A 16,734-nucleotide genomic window follows, 5' to 3' on the forward strand; every position below is an offset into this window, starting at 1 on the left:
CCCGATTGCAGTTGATGTTTGGCATATTTCGATATGTGTTAATGTTACTTTACCCATGCTTTAACCACTTTTTGATGTTATTTAATCTTTAAAACACCCAACATGGTGTAATTATTGGTTTGATGACTAATTAAGTTATGTGTGACGATTTAAGGTGTTCGGAGTACAAAATATGAAGAAAAGGTGGTTTAGCTAGAGGAAGAAGGGTTGGATGCGTCGCATCCAACCTAGGAAAACATCATCCTGCATGCAACCTTAGCAGTGAAGTTGTGCCATCGCGTGCGAAACTGGGAAGTAGAAGTGAAGCTGGATGCGTCGCGTCCACCATCGCATGCGAAGCTGAGAAATAGAGGACAAGGTGGATGCGTCGCATCCGCCTTCGCAGGCAAAAAATTGAAATGGAGGACAAGGTGGATGCGTCGCATCCACCTTAGCATCAATCCCTGAAGCCGAATTGGACTAGGAATGGGAGAGCTTTGGCCCACGACTTTTGTACGCAATATATAAGCTAAAAACGCCTCTTTTAGGTTATCTAACAGATTGGGAAGAGAAAAAAAAGCCACGACAAAGCTGTGGAGGCCGGAATTCATCAAGTTTCATCTTTCTCCTACCAAACTTAGTAATTTTTATGTTTCTTTATATGATTTGTTGTTTGGCTACCATGTCTATGTGGAGCTAAACTTCACGTTCTAGGGTTGTGGTTCTTTCATGACTATTGTTATTCGGATATTGATTTTGACTTCTTGATTTATCATATTAGTTTATTTATTCAATCTTGCACTTAATTATTTAATTGCTTGATCACCAATTGAATATTATCTACGAATCTAGAATTGAACTCGAAAGTGGGAATTCTATATTGCATATAGGATTGAGTAGGGCAAGTTCTTGAACTCGGGCATCGGGAACGGATTCGTGGTTAGGATAGACATATACCTAATTGCCTTGCTTGGTTGATTTACAGGAATTATAAATGCGTTCTTGTTGATTCTAACTCCATAGACATATAGGCGTTAGGTTAGCTTGAATAGGCGAGTAAGAACTCGACAGATTCTTATGAGCAATATTAACCCTGTCAACCAATAAGCTAGATAAATTAGTCGGTCAATTCAATTGAAGAATACAATAGGATTGTTAGATAGACCATAACCCTAGATCGTTTTCATTACATTGATATCATTAAAATCTGCTCTTCTCTGTTCAAAGTTTATTATTTATATTTTTCTTATTTAATTAGTTAGAATAAAATATTTTTAGATTTAATTCTTATTTAGATAATTAAGATAGGCTAATTTAGTTAATAGCTAATCATAAGTCCTCGTGGGTTCGACATCCGACTTTGAGTCACTTTATTACTTGACGACCGCGTATACTTGCGTGAGTGTGTTTGGTCGCACCAAGCCAAAAACTTGTTGCGACCAAACACACTCACGCAAGTATACGCGGTCGTCAAGTAATAAAGTGACTCAAAGTCGGATGTCGAACCCACGAGGACTTATGATTAGCTATTAACTAAATTAGCCTATCTTAATTATCTAAATAAGAATTAAATCTAAAAATATTTTATTCTAACTAATTAAATAAGAAAAATATAAATAATAAACTTTGAACAGAGGAAGAGCAGATTTTAATGATATCAATGTAATGAAAACGATCTAGGGTTATGGTCTATCTAACAATCCTATTGTATTCTTCAATTGAATTGACCGACTAATTTATCTAGCTTATTGGTTGACAGGGTTAATATTGCTCATAAGAATCTGTCGAGTTCTTACTCGCCTATTCAAGCTAACCTAACGCCTATATGTCTATGGAGTTAGAATCAACAAGAACGCATTTATAATTCCTGTAAATCAACCAAGCAAGGCAATTAGGTATATGTCTATCCTAACCACGAATCCGTTCCCCGATGCCCGAGTTCAAGAACTTGCCCTACTCAATCCTATATGCAATATAGAATTCCCACTTTCGAGTTCAATTCTAGATTCGTAGATAATATTCAATTGGTGATCAAGCAATTAAATAATTAAGTGCAAGATTGAATAAATAAACTAATATGATAAATCAAGAAGTCAAAATCAATATCCGAATAACAATAGTCATGAAAGAACCACAACCCTAGAACGTGAAGTTTAGCTCCACATAGACATGGTAGCCAAACAACAAATCATATAAAGAAACATAAAAATTACTAAGTTTGGTAGGAGAAAGATGAAACTTGATGAATTCCGGCCTCCACAGCTTTGTCGTGGCTTTTTTCCCCCTTCCCAATATGTTAGATAACCTAAAAGAGGCGTTTTTAGCTTATATATTGCGTACAAAAGTCGTGGGCCAAAGCTCTCCTATTCCTAGTCCAATTCGGCTTCAGGGATTGATGCTAAGGTGGATGCGATGCATCCACCTTGTCCTCCATTTCAATTTTTTGCCTGCGAAGGCGGATGCGACGCATCCACCTTGTCCTCTATTTCTCAGCTTCGCATGCGATGGTGGACGCGACGCATCCAGCTTCACTTCTACTTCCCAGTTTCGCACGCGATGGCACAACTTCACTGCTAAGGTTGCATGCAGGATGATGTTTTCCTAGGTTGGATGCGACGCATCCAACCCTTCTTCCTCTAGCTAAACCACCTTTTCTTCATATTTTGTACTCCGAACACCTTAAATCGTCACACATAACTTAATTAGTCATCAAACCAATAATTACACCATGTTGGGTGTTTTAAAGATTAAATAACATCAAAAAGTGGTTAAAGCATGGGTAAAGTAACATTAACACATATCGAAATATGCCAAACATCACTACCCCACACTTAAACCTTTGTTCGTCCTCGAACAAACCATCATATAGTAGACGAAACAAAATTAAACTCTTATCGTTCAAAGCACACTGCACCTATGACCGTGGTTATTTGCTACAATTAGGCTCTAGACTATGCATCAACACACTTCCCTTTTCTTATGCCCTTCTTTAAACATATTCGAACAAAGACAACATGCTCACAACAATCCTAACCTCAAAAACCGACTCAATGTCACAATGCACTCATGGCTTGAACAACCAACATCATAGAGAAGTCTAATAACGTTACCTATCCCTCGTGAAACCATGTGCCCTCACAACAAAAGCAAAGAGAGTAGAATCAATCCACACATTCGAATCTCATGCTCACAAAGAAAATCGCTCACTCTCACAAAAAGAAGTCGCATGCATGCAGTTGGTACCATAGGCTTGCCCTTAATGTAAATCTCTACTAATGTAGGCTCGCTCGATCTAAAATCAATTAGGACTTTTTTCATGGTTGTAATGTGGGCTAAGGGACGGGTAGGATATATTTTAGGAATAGTGACTCAACTTCCTAAGCACTTTAACACATCATCAAATAACTTAAGCGCAAATTCTTCAACACCACTTCAATTTCACAAATAATATCACCCCAACAATATTTCCTCTTTCTTTAAGCACTACTTTAATTCATACCCACTAGCAAGAATAAGACAACAATTTATTCCTCTATATTTTTCTTTCTTCTCTTTTTTTTTTTCTTTTTTTTTTTTTCGCTAGTGGCGTATTATTTTACAAAATAAGTGCACCCTTCTTTCTTTCATTGGTTCCACTCAAAAGTCACCCCACACTTAGTCCCTTCTTACTTCTTTTAGCGCTCATCTAACAATTAAAGTGCTTTAAGAGGTAAAAGGATCAAAACAATGTCAATTAAGAATAAAAAGGGGTATAGGCTTGTAATGTGGGTACCAAATAAAAGGTCTACAGGCTCAAAAAGGGTTAACTAGGGATAGATTTTATTTGTGATAAGCAATAAGCTCAAAAAGATCAAAGAAAGCCTAAAATCATTTTTCAAACCGAGCATCACCTAAAATTTCGCTTCAACTCACATACCGGGCAAGTTCTAGACACAAGTACATTACATGGACTACACAAAAACCTCACCACACATGGCACATGACTCGCTAAGGACGGTCACATTCCGACTCTCAAACAATGCAAGTATTCACGGAGCAACGAGATATTAAGCATTAAACACAAAGTGAACACAAGTCAAGAAAAATGAGAAATAGGCTGCAACAAAACATGCTATCCGTTTTAACAAGGCATCATCAATAATTTCAGAGTGAGAAGGGAAGATATTACATATGTAAAAGCTTAAATATGCCAGTATCAACCAAGTCAAGGTCACCTAGGTTCATCATTCTTCCTCCTTTTATTCCCTACATTCCTACTCTACTCTAAAAAGAAAACAAAATTACCCGGTTCAAACTACATCCCATGGAAAAGAACCGAGGCACAAAGAAAAACCACAGGGGATTATTACTATCTACAAAGATACTTTTTTTTTTTTTTAAACTAATAGATAAACTGATAGTTACTCCATATAGATGAATTTACTGCTATTTTATGCCATTAATCCGGTGAATATATTAGTACATTCATCCATACATCAAACATAAATCACCCCCACCCCACACTTAGGATTGTGCGTTGTCCCCAACGCACACAAACAAGGTAAAGTAGGGTGAGAAGGACTCCCTGAAGTCAAGGTGGAGGAGCATCTGCATCCATAGCATTCCTATCATCAACAACTGGTGCTGATTCTGTATCAGGTGTTACAGCGACCTCAATAGGCCTGTTGAGTGGAGCCTCGGTGACTATGGGAGGAACAGGAGTGGATGGTCCGGCAGTGGATGATGCAATCAGCTGGGAGATGTCTGTACCTGCACATTGAACCAGAGCTCTGAGGAGTAATGATATCTCCTTCATCATCGTGGCCTGCTCGGTCTGAACTCGGCTTAGATCCGCACGAGTCTGTCTCAACTCATCCCTGGTGGCACTCAACTCGACACGAGTCGCTATCAGCTCAGCCCTGTTCTCTTGCATATCTGCTTGCATATGCTCAAATAATTGTTGGACGGTGAGCTTAGAAGACCTTCCCTTGTTCGGCTCTAGAACATGAGTGACATCATATGGTCCTGGAGCTTTAGCCTCAATGTCATCATTCTCCTTGTCCCATAGTACTCCCCTCTCTGTTAAAAAAGCCGTTAGGGTATTAGCAAAGAACAGCCTCCACTTGTAATTCATCCTGGTTCGCTGCATTTGATCATGCATGATGGCTCCAAAGTTGAGTGGTATCCCCTCTAATAAAGCATATAATACGAGTGCGCGGTAACGAGGGACATCAGTTTTATGTTGGCATGGCAGCAGTCGGTTACAAATGAAATTTAGAGCCACACGTGCTAACGCACTCATGAATTCCTTTGCTATAGAGTGGTACTCCATACTCCCATGCTTCCATTCTGCATCCTTCCTGGTAGGGCATAGGACAGACTTAATGTGTGCATAATCTGGTATTTTGCATATGGCGTCAAACCTGTCAGTGAGTGTGTGTGGCACCCTTAAGAAGTTATTCAGAGCTTCAGCTGACACATTAATATCTATCCCTCTTACTCGCACAATGTTTCCCCGTGCGTGACGCCAATTGGCGTAGAGCTCTCTAACAATGGTGAGGTTGGCTTTGCCATGACCTTTCAGAATGGGTCCCCATTTTTGCACCTCTCGAATTGACTGGAGAAACTCTGAGTACTTTGTCTTAAGTGGTCCGATGTTTATCGGCTTTTCCGGAATGTACTTCTTTGAAACCAATATCTTCTTATAGGCTCGGAATGCCTTCTCATTAACAAAGTATTTCTCCCAATCAACTCGGTCTATGGGTTCACCTTCGTCTTCATCACTCATGTTGATCTGTAGGTGGTCATTGTCCGAATCGGAATCGGATTCAGATTCTGTAGTAATCTTCTCCTTCCCTTTATCAGTTGGAGCACTCATTCTCGAAGCTTTTCTTTGGTATGTCACAGGCTCTCGTATCTCTATTCCTTTGCTTGGTGTAATACCCTTCTTCACTGTCCTCCGGACCAATGTTTCCTCCTCCTCTTGCTCTGAATCATCACTTAACTGCCTAGGCAGCAGTTCCATTTCCTTCTCCGTCCGCTTCCTCTTTTTCTGTGGATTTGGACCGCCCGCTGCCCTTCCGGTAGGCTTTTTGGGCGGTTGTTTGTTACCATCTTTGTCTTGTTGCTTGGATGGTTTACTCGCTGCTGTCATTTTACGAATCTAAGTACCTGCAATGCAAAGAATTCAACAATTAGCAGATGAAACAGCGAAGTTCAGCCTGAAAGCAATTGCGACAGCTTGCAGACTTCAATTTATTTGTAAAGTCATGCCATTCACTCTTCATGGAATTGTAGCTCATGACTTTCAGCGAGTATGTGATAACTTTCTTCAAAAACTCAATTTCACATAGCCCCTCACTCGACCCCACACTTATTCTCAAGCATACACCAATGTTGCTCGGTTACTCAGACTTCACCGACGCCTAAATTTTTCTTAGGGACAATTCGTCGAACATGTGGTATGCAACAAGTGTGCCTAGTTCATTCTATCAGTTGAGCAGTGCAACTACCCTCCCAAAGTTGGACGAGATGAAGGGAATTATAGTTTATCATCTCTCAACCATTACATCTACCAAGAACGACAGCCCTAAAAATCTTGAAATTGCAAAACCTACTTGTTGCTACCATTGAAGGAGGGAGGAGAGACGAATTTGGAGAGAAGCCAACGGAAGAACGAAGAGGATGATGCGTACCTGTCACGTTTGATCTTATTGCGATACAATTTCGATGAGAGAATTCTGTTCTGCGTTCGTAGGCGTCGCCAAAACGAGACGAGTGGATGCGTCGCAAGAAATGTTTTTTGTTCGAATAGGTTATCTTAAGATGTGTTAAAATATATATTACTTACCTGTGCGTGCGAGCTTTGACGCGACGCATCCCCTTGTCTTCCTTCAAAAATTTTCGGACGCGATACGGGCGCGATAGGCAGACTTCACTGCCTTGAGCAATTGGCCCGTCAATTTTTTTGCTGAGGGGGACGCGACGCATCCGCCTCGTTTTCCTTCAAAAAATTTTCGGACGCGATACGGGCGCGATAGGCAGACTTCACTGCCTTGAGCAATTGGCCCGTCAAATTTTTTTTTTTTGCTGAGGGGGACGCGACGCATCCGCCTCGTTTTCTTGAATAAAATCTATGTCCTACGAAAAGAAGGGAGACAAAAAAAAAAAAACTAACTAACTTGGGTGGCCTCCCAAGAAGCGCCTGATTTAACGTCGCGGCACGACGCAACATGTTCTTCATGCCTCCACTAAGTCCATTGTGGTCTTGTGACGTGCAATGTCACCACCCCAATAGTGTTTTACTCTTTGGCCATTTACCAAGAATGTCGTATTGGACCCCTTTTTACACAATTCTATTCGCACCATGAGGTTTCACACTAACCACTTCAAACGGACCCGACCATCGAGATTTAAGCTTTCCTGGAAAAAGCTTTAGCCTTGAATTAAACAGTAGAATTTGTTGACCTGGTTCAAACTCACGATGTTGGATATGCTTATCATGCCATCTTTTTGTCTTCTCTTTATACAATTTGGCATTTTCATACGCATGCAATCGAAACTCATCAAGCTCGTCGAGTTGTAGCAATCTCTTTTCACCGGCCAAGTCCATCTCCATATTTAGCTTTTTAATCGCCCAATAAGCTTTGTGTTCAAGCTCGACGGGCAGATGGCAGGCCTTCCCATAAACCAACCTGTACGGAGAAGTGCCTATTGGGGTCTTGTACGCAGTGCGATATGCCCATAATGCGTCATCCAGCTTCCCGGCCCAGTCCTTTCTATTCATACTTACTGTCTTTTCCAAAATCTGCTTGACCTCTCTGTTGGAAACTTCTACTTGACCACTCGTTTGGGGATGATAGGCAGTAGAAACTTTGTGCTTGACTCCGTATTTTGCAAGAATATTATTCAGCAGTTTGTTACAAAAGTGAGTTCCCCTGTCGCTTATCAACACTCTTGGGGTCCCAAAACGTGTGAAGATGTGCTTCTTTACAAAGCCTACCACAACTTTTGCATCGTTAGTAGGAAGAGCTATGGCCTCTACCCACTTAGAAACATAGTCGACCGCCACCAAGATGTATCTGTGTCCGTTAGAATATGGGAATGGTCCCATAAAATCAATCCCCCAAACATCAAAAAGTTCTACCGCCAGTATATTTTGCAAGGGCATCTCGTGCTTCCTCGTGATAGTTCCAGTTCTTTGGCATCTATCACAATTTTTAACGAAGGCATGTGCATCCTTAAACAATTTTGGCCAATAAAAACCTGATTGTAGCACTTTTGGGCGGTTCTATCCCCGCCGTGATGACCTCCATATGGTGACGCATGGCAGTCATGTAGTATAGCCTTCATCTCTTCCTCAGGAACACACCTTCTCACCAACTGATCTGCACACTGCCTATATAGGAATGGCTCATCCCACACGTAGAACCTTACATCATGTAGGAATCTTCTTCTATTGTCAGCTGTCCACTCTAGTGGCGTTACCCCACTTGCGATAAAATTCACATAATCTGCATACCATGGGGCTTCACCTGAGGTGATTGCCAATATTTGCTCATCCGGAAATGTTTCTTTAATTGACCCTCCTTCAGCTACATGGTTCCGGCTCTCTAATCTGGATAAATGATCGGCCACTTGATTTTCTGTCCCTTTTCGATCTCGGATCTCTAAGTCAAATTCTTGCAAGAGGAGGACCCAACGAATCAGCCTCGGCTTGGCGTCTTTCTTTTCAAATAGGTATCTGATAGCTGAATGATCTGTGTAGACGATGACTTTGGTTCCCACTAGATAGGATCTGAACTTGTCAAACGCCCACACCACTGCAAGCAACTCCTTTTCAGTCACTGTATAATTCATCTGAGCTGGATTCATAGTTTTGCTTGCATAATAAATGGAGTGAAAGATTTTATCCCTCCTTTGCCCCAACACCGCTCCAATTGCTATGTCACTTGCATCGCACATCAACTCAAATGGTTGTGCCCAATCGGGGCCAATGATAATTGGTGCAGTCACCAATCTTCCCTTCAGCTCCTCAAATGCTTTCAGACATGCATTATCAAACTTGAAGGTAACGTCTTTCTCTAGAAGCCTGCACAAAGGGGAAGAAATTTTCGAAAAATCTTTAATGAAACGACGATAAAAACCTGCATGACCCAAGAAACTGCGAATGCCTTTTATGGATGTCGGCGGGGGCAATTTTTCGATCGTCTCCACCTTTGCTTTATCCACCTGTAGACCATCTTTTGAAACCTTGTGCCCCAAAACTATACCTTCACGTACCATGAAATGGCACTTTTCCCAGTTTAGCACCAAGTTCGTCTCTTCACACCTAGCTAGCACTTTATCAAGGTTCATCAAACAACTATCAAAAGAACATCCAAACACAGAAAAATCGTCCATGAATACTTCTACATATCTTTCAACCATGTCAGTGAAAATAGCCATCATACACCTTTGAAAAGTCGCAGGTGCATTACAAAGACCGAAGGGCATTCTCTTGAACGCATACGTGCCATAAGGACATGTAAATGTAGTTTTCTCTTGGTTTTCTGGGGCTATAGCAATCTGATTATACCCCGAATAACCGTCCAGGAAACAGTAGTATTCCTGGCCAGCTAATCTATCAAGCATTTGGTCAATAAAAGGCAGGGGAAAGTGGTCTTTCCGGGTGGCATTGTTTAGTTTTCTGTAATCTATGCAAATTCTCCATCCAGTTACAGTTCTTGTCGGAATTAAGTCATTATTTTCATTAACTACTACGGTTATCCCCTCTTTCTTCGGCACACATTGAACGGGGCTTACCCATTTACTATCAGAGATTGGAAATACAATACCTGCATCAAGCCACTTAATCACTTCTTTCCTTACCACTTCTTTCATGATTGGATTTAGTCGGCGTTGGTGTTCTACACTCGGCTTGTGTCCGTCCTCCATGAGGATTTTGTGCATGCAGAAAGCTGGACTAATGCCTTTAATGTCAGACATTGTCCACCCAATTGCTCGCTTGTGCTCACGTAGCACCCTTAATAGCTTTTCTTCCTGTAATTTAGACAAGTGAGCAGAAATAATAACAGGTAAAGTGTCAGAACTTCCCAAATAAGCATATTGAAGGTGAGGGGTAGGGGTTTAAGTTCCAAATTTGGAGCTTTTTCAATTGACGGCTTTGGTGGGGGGCCACTTGGCCTATTCAGGGGCTCAAACGGGATTATTCCTTGCATGTAACCACATGATGTATCTAGGATTCCCTTTATCCCCTCAACCTCATCATCCATCTCCAAGCTATCAAATAGCATGATTGCTTTTTCTAAACAGTCGCCTAGATATACACTCGTGTTAAGAAGTTTCTCATCCACCTCCACCACAGATATCATAGAGAGCTCCTCATAGTGGCGGGGGAGTTGGATTGCTTTGTAGACATTGAAGACTGCCTCCTCGTTGTCCACTCTCATAATCATTTTCCCTTCTCTCACTTTAATTATTGCATCGCCAGTAGCCAAGAGAGGTCGTCCCAATATGATTGGAACTTGTTCATCAGCCTCGAAGTCTAGAATAATGAAGTCAGCTGGGAAGATGAATTTTCCAATTTGCAGCAGCACATCTTCAATCACTCCTTCAGGGTAGGCTATGGACCTATCAGCTAATTGCAACATCACGGTGGTTGGTCTCGGAGCTCCCAGACCTAATTGCTTAAACAAGGATAACGGCATCAGATTTATGCTTGCACCCAAATCACACAGAGCACGTCCCACGTTAATATTACCGATTTGTACTGGAATAGTGAAGCTGCCAGGGTCCTTAAGCTTTTGGGGAAGCTTGTTTTGGACCCTTGATGTGCACTCCTCAGTAAGTGCAACCGTCTCGAACTCAGTCAATTTCCTCTTATGAGCCACTATGTCTTTTATGTACTTAGCGTACTTTGGAATTTCACGAAGTACATCCACTAATGGAATATTTAATTGAACCTGACTCAACATGGAGAGAAATTTGTTGAACATGCGATCGTCATTCCTTTTCTGCAATCTTTGGGGGAAAGGTGGTGGTGGCCTTGTAACCTCCATTCGCTCTGAACTTGCATCATCTTCCTTTGACTCTTGTGTTGCCTTAGGTGTCAACTCCCCCCAGGTATAGGTTTTTCTTTTATCTTCCTTGGCGCTTCCTCTAGTTCCCTCCCGTTTCTAAGTGTAACTGCATTAATTTGAGGGTTCTTCTCTGTATCACTGGGAAGTGAGCCTGTAGGTCTAGTATTTTGGTTTGCTGCTAACTGCCCCATTTGCCTCTCAAGATTTCTAAAATCGGTCCTGAGCTGTTGATTGTCTAGTAACAACTTTTTCAGCAAGTCATTCGTACTTTCTTCCATTTGTTGGGGTGGCTTCTGAGGTTGAGTAAAATTCCCTTGAGGCCTATACTGATTCTGTTGACTCCCGCCCCATGAGAAGTTAGGATGATTCCTCCAGTTTGGGTTGTAAGTGTTCCCATATTGCGCATGTTGATTCATAGGACCTCTGTTTTGTTGTCCCACATAGTATATAGATTCAGGATTCGTGGGGCACATGTCAATCATATGACTGTCTCCGCATAGTTCGCAACAAATAGACATCTGCTGTACATATTGCATTTGTTGTGTTGTCATTCTATTCATCTGATTTGCCAATTTTGCTATATCGGCTCTCATGGCGGAAAAGTCATCAAGCTCAATCAAACCGGCGGCCTTCTGTTTAATTACCCTTCGTGAATCCCCCTCTCCTTGCCAATTATGGTCATTAGCAGTGAAATTATTTAGCAGGAGTTGTATTTCACTATACGGTCTTGCCATGCAACTACCCCCACAAGCTGAGTCAAGATTCATCTTTGATGCTTCATCTAACCCATCAACAAAAGTGTGACCCAATACCTCGTCAGTTTGACAATGATGCGGGCAGTCTCTGAGTAGTTTCTTGTATCTTTCCCAAGCTTGACGAAGTGTCTCGCCATCCCGTTGTTGGAACCCAAGAATTTGGCTCCTCAACGACTTTGTCTTCTTAGTTGGGAAAAACTTGATCAGGAATTTCCTTGCTAGATCATCCCAAGTGTGGATAGAGTTCGCGGGCTCCTTTTGCAACCATTCTTTAGCTTCCCCCAACAGTGAAAAAGGGAATAGTGTCAGCCTGACATAGTCCTTGGAGACGTTCGGATAATTGTAAGTGTCCGTGATTTCCAAGAAGTTCTGAATATGCCTCTGCGGGTCCTCATGAGATAGACCCACATATTGTCCTGTGGACTGAATCAGCTGTACCATGTACTGTTTGAGTTCAAAATGCCCAGTGATATCAGGCTTCACAATAGCCTGAGTCATATTCGCAAGATTGGGCCTTGCGGCTTCGATTACCGGACGCTCTTCATTGCCTGCCATATCTATTGGTTGTGGTTGGATTGCGATGTCCAAATCTCTTTCTATTCTCGTTCTAGCTTCGTGTTCCCTTCTCACTCTATGTAATGTTCGTTCGATTTCTGGATCAAGAGGAATGAGGTTGTTTGCACTTCTACTCCTCTGCATTCGAGAGTAAACCCTGCGTTGACACAAACCAGGCAAACTGAAAATTAAAACTTGAAAACAAATATCTAATAAAAGCTTAACTTAGTCACGTAGCTAATTTCTAAGTCCCCGGCAACGGCGCCAAAAACTTGGTGCGACCAAACACACTCACGCAAGTATACGCGGTCGTCAAGTAATAAAGTGACTCAAAGTCGGATGTCGAACCCACGAGGACTTATGATTAGCTATTAACTAAATTAGCCTATCTTAATTATCTAAATAAGAATTAAATCTAAAAATATTTTATTCTAACTAATTAAATAAGAAAAATATAAATAATAAACTTTGAACAGAGGAAGAGCAGATTTTAATGATATCAATGTAATGAAAACGATCTAGGGTTATGGTCTATCTAACAATCCTATTGTATTCTTCAATTGAATTGACCGACTAATTTATCTAGCTTATTGGTTGACAGGGTTAATATTGCTCATAAGAATCTGTCGAGTTCTTACTCGCCTATTCAAGCTAACCTAACGCCTATATGTCTATGGAGTTAGAATCAACAAGAACGCATTTATAATTCCTGTAAATCAACCAAGCAAGGCAATTAGGTATATGTCTATCCTAACCACGAATCCGTTCCCCGATGCCCGAGTTCAAGAACTTGCCCTACTCAATCCTATATGCAATATAGAATTCCCACTTTCGAGTTCAATTCTAGATTCGTAGATAATATTCAATTGGTGATCAAGCAATTAAATAATTAAGTGCAAGATTGAATAAATAAACTAATATGATAAATCAAGAAGTCAAAATCAATATCCGAATAACAATAGTCATGAAAGAACCACAACCCTAGAACGTGAAGTTTAGCTCCACATAGACATGGTAGCCAAACAACAAATCATATAAAGAAACATAAAAATTACTAAGTTTGGTAGGAGAAAGATGAAACTTGATGAATTCCGGCCTCCACAGCTTTGTCGTGGCTTTTTTTTCTCTTCCCAATCTGTTAGATAACCTAAAAGAGGCGTTTTTAGCTTATATATTGCGTACAAAAGTCGTGGGCCAAAGCTCTCCCATTCCTAGTCCAATTCGGCTTCAGGGATTGATGCTAAGGTGGATGCGACGCATCCACCTTGTCCTCCATTTCAATTTTTTGCCTGCGAAGGCGGATGCGACGCATCCACCTTGTCCTCTATTTCTCAGCTTCGCATGCGATGGTGGACGCGACGCATCCAGCTTCACTTCTACTTCCCAGTTTCGCACGCGATGGCGGACGCGATGGCACAACTTCACTGCTAAGGTTGCATGCAGGATGATGTTTTCCTAGGTTGGATGCGACGCATCCAACCCTTCTTCCTCTAGCTAAACCACCTTTTCTTCATATTTTGTACTCCGAACACCTTAAATCGTCACACATAACTTAATTAGTCATCAAACCAATAATTACACCATGTTGGGTGTTTTAAAGATTAAATAACATCAAAAAGTGGTTAAAGCATGGGTAAAGTAACATTAACACATATCGAAATATGCCAAACATCAACAGTCCTCTGTGACATGTCAGAATTCAGATATCCGAAGGACTCATTATGATAAGATATGATAATCTAATAAAATGCACCAGGCTGATAGCTCTATACGAATCAGAGAAAGTGAACATCGAGGAAAGGCTGCAAAAAGCAGAAGAGTTTCGTATTTCTCTGTTTTATCTAGTGACAAATGATAATATCCTAATGAGAGTAAACAGAATTCCTCAAAAATCTTCCAATAAGCAAATGCAGATCAAAGACCAGAAATGAGGAGTGCTGACACAGAGAACACATTGATCAAACAACAACAACAACCCAGTATAATCCCACTAGTGGGGTCTGGGGAGGGTAGTTTGTCTGCAAACCTTACCCCTACCCTGGGGTAGAGAGGCTGTTTCCGATAGACCCTTGACTCCCTCCCTCCAAGAACTCCCCACCTTGCTCTTGGGGTGACTCGAACTCACAACCTCTTGGTTGGAAGTGGAGGGTGCTCACGACCAGAGCAACCCACTCTTGTCCGAACAACACATTAATCATGAATCAAAATAACATTCTTCAACAGCTGGGAATTTGGTCTAGTGGTATGATTCTCGCTTTGGGTGCGAGAGGTCCCGAGTTCGATTCTCGGGATGCCCCATTTTATTAAAAGAACATTAGTCTTAAGATCTGACAAATCAAAAAGCCTCTGTCGTTTCTTCTTTTTTAAATAGAAATTTTATTTTACATAAGCAGTGCAGATACAAGGTAACACAACATGCATCTAAAAGAATACCTACTCAATGCCCTATTTAATGAATTAAACTTCTATAGGTATAAATGTGGCAGGTTTGAGCAAGTAAGATGGGCTGGTTTTGCACTTCTTGCAGTTCATTCCCACTTCCCTTCTTTACTTATGAAAAGTTTTTTTTAGCAATTTGTAGGTCAATTTGTTGGTTATGTCTTTGTAACTACTGTAAATTTGTATACTCGGCTTTGTATAATAATCTCTGATGATTTCTCACAAAAAAATTGTCATTCTTCTAGACAACAAAATGAGAAACTTCCAGCTATCATTCAGATTGTAACTGAGGGATCATCAACAGCTGGGCATTTGGTCTAGTGGTATGATTCTCGCTTTGGGTGCGAGAGGTCCCGAGTTCGATTCTCAGAATGCCCCCCTAATTTTTGAGTACTCTTTTTAATCCTGAAATTTTGACAGCAACAAGTATTCTAAGGATAAGGTAGGATTTGTATTTTATGGAAAATGAGGTATGTGATATTTGTTTCCTGCCAGAACAATCTCAGAGTGGGAAATGGAGGTATGAAAGGGTGGAATTTTGGTGAATGGACAAAAAAATCCTTAAATTTAATGTGGTGGCAACAAATAATAAGGGTATTTTAGGAAAACCAAATATGCATACATTGCTAACCTACTACAACCACGTTTTGTAGTAGGTTAGCAAAACCCTATATATAATCAAATTGTCAATGCAGACAACCTAGAGTTAATTCTTCTTTAAGGGTCTGTCTGGAAAACCGCCAGGTAATTGGAATTTGTGTAATTACTATGGTAGTAATTACACAGCCTAGTAATTACACAGTATTATAATTACAACGACATGTTTGTTTGTCATAATATAATTATAGTGTAATTATAAGTGTACTGTTTGGTTGCACATGTGTAATTACACAGTTATATTAAATTTTAAATATAAATTTAATTATTAAAAATTAAAAATTAAGATTTAACATGTCTTGATATTTAATCTGGCATTTAAGGTATATATTATTTCTTGAAAATATATTAATTGACATGTATTTTCAAATTAATAATATTTTACTTTAATTAATTATAAAAACTAAAAGTACATATTATGTAAGAACATCATGGATTGTATGCTTGATAAAAAGATTAATATTTATAAATATAATGTCATATCAATTCCAACCAAAAAATGAATGGTATGCAATCTTAATTAATAAGTCAACACTACTAAACCAAATAAAATAAAACCGAAAATATTACATAAATTCAAAATCCAATAAAAAATTAACATAATACTCTATTGTAAAATTACAACATAACATAAAATAAGTTTCAACATAATTTAAGTAAATATAATTCAAAAAAAAAAGGAAAACATAAGTCTATAACCTCATTCAACAGTGATATTCTAATTTATGACATCACTTATTATATGCCAAGTTTATTAATGATTCATTATTTCTAATATTAGGAGGTGTAGTTTCAAAGCTAGAATAATAACACAATTATGCTAAATGAAGAAAAAAAAGAAAAAACAATATGAGCAACTACATGGAATTATAAAATATAAAGGTTGAAAAATGAGAATATTATTTATATATTAAAAAATAATCTATCATTTTAAAATAGTTAAATTTGCATATAACCTCATCCAATAACAAAGTTCAACTTTAAAGACATCACTCATTATAAGTCAAATTTGTCGATGACTTATTTATCTAAGATTACGAGGTATAACTTTTAAAAAATATTAAACTAATAACATAGCCAAGTGTAATATAAAAAAAAATATTTAAGAAAGGAATAAAATATAAGAAATCATGTAGAAACACGTGAAGTAAAGGTTGGGAAATGAGAAATAAGGAAATAAAAGATAAATAATATAAAAAGAATAATATTTGGAAAAAAAAGAATTTGAAAAGTTAAAATAAAAATAAAGTAGAAAGAAAAAAGAATAGAACGAAAAAGTAAATTAGAAA

General features: G+C 39.5%; 2 non-coding genes across 2 annotated transcripts; both read left to right on the forward strand.

Annotated features, from left to right (window-relative positions):
* Positions 1-14,574: 14,574 nt before the first annotated feature.
* On the forward strand, positions 14,575-14,647 carry TRNAP-UGG (transfer RNA proline (anticodon UGG)). The gene has a single exon. It is a non-coding gene; the product is annotated as a tRNA-Pro (tRNA).
* Positions 14,648-15,094: 447 nt separating this feature from the next.
* Positions 15,095-15,166, forward strand: TRNAP-UGG (transfer RNA proline (anticodon UGG)). Its single transcript has one exon. It is a non-coding gene; the product is annotated as a tRNA-Pro (tRNA).
* Positions 15,167-16,734: the final 1,568 nt, after the last annotated feature.

Source organism: Nicotiana tabacum, chromosome 9 (genome assembly GCF_000715075.1).
Source record: "Nicotiana tabacum cultivar K326 chromosome 9, ASM71507v2, whole genome shotgun sequence".
Taxonomy (NCBI): Eukaryota; Viridiplantae; Streptophyta; class Magnoliopsida; order Solanales; family Solanaceae; genus Nicotiana; species Nicotiana tabacum.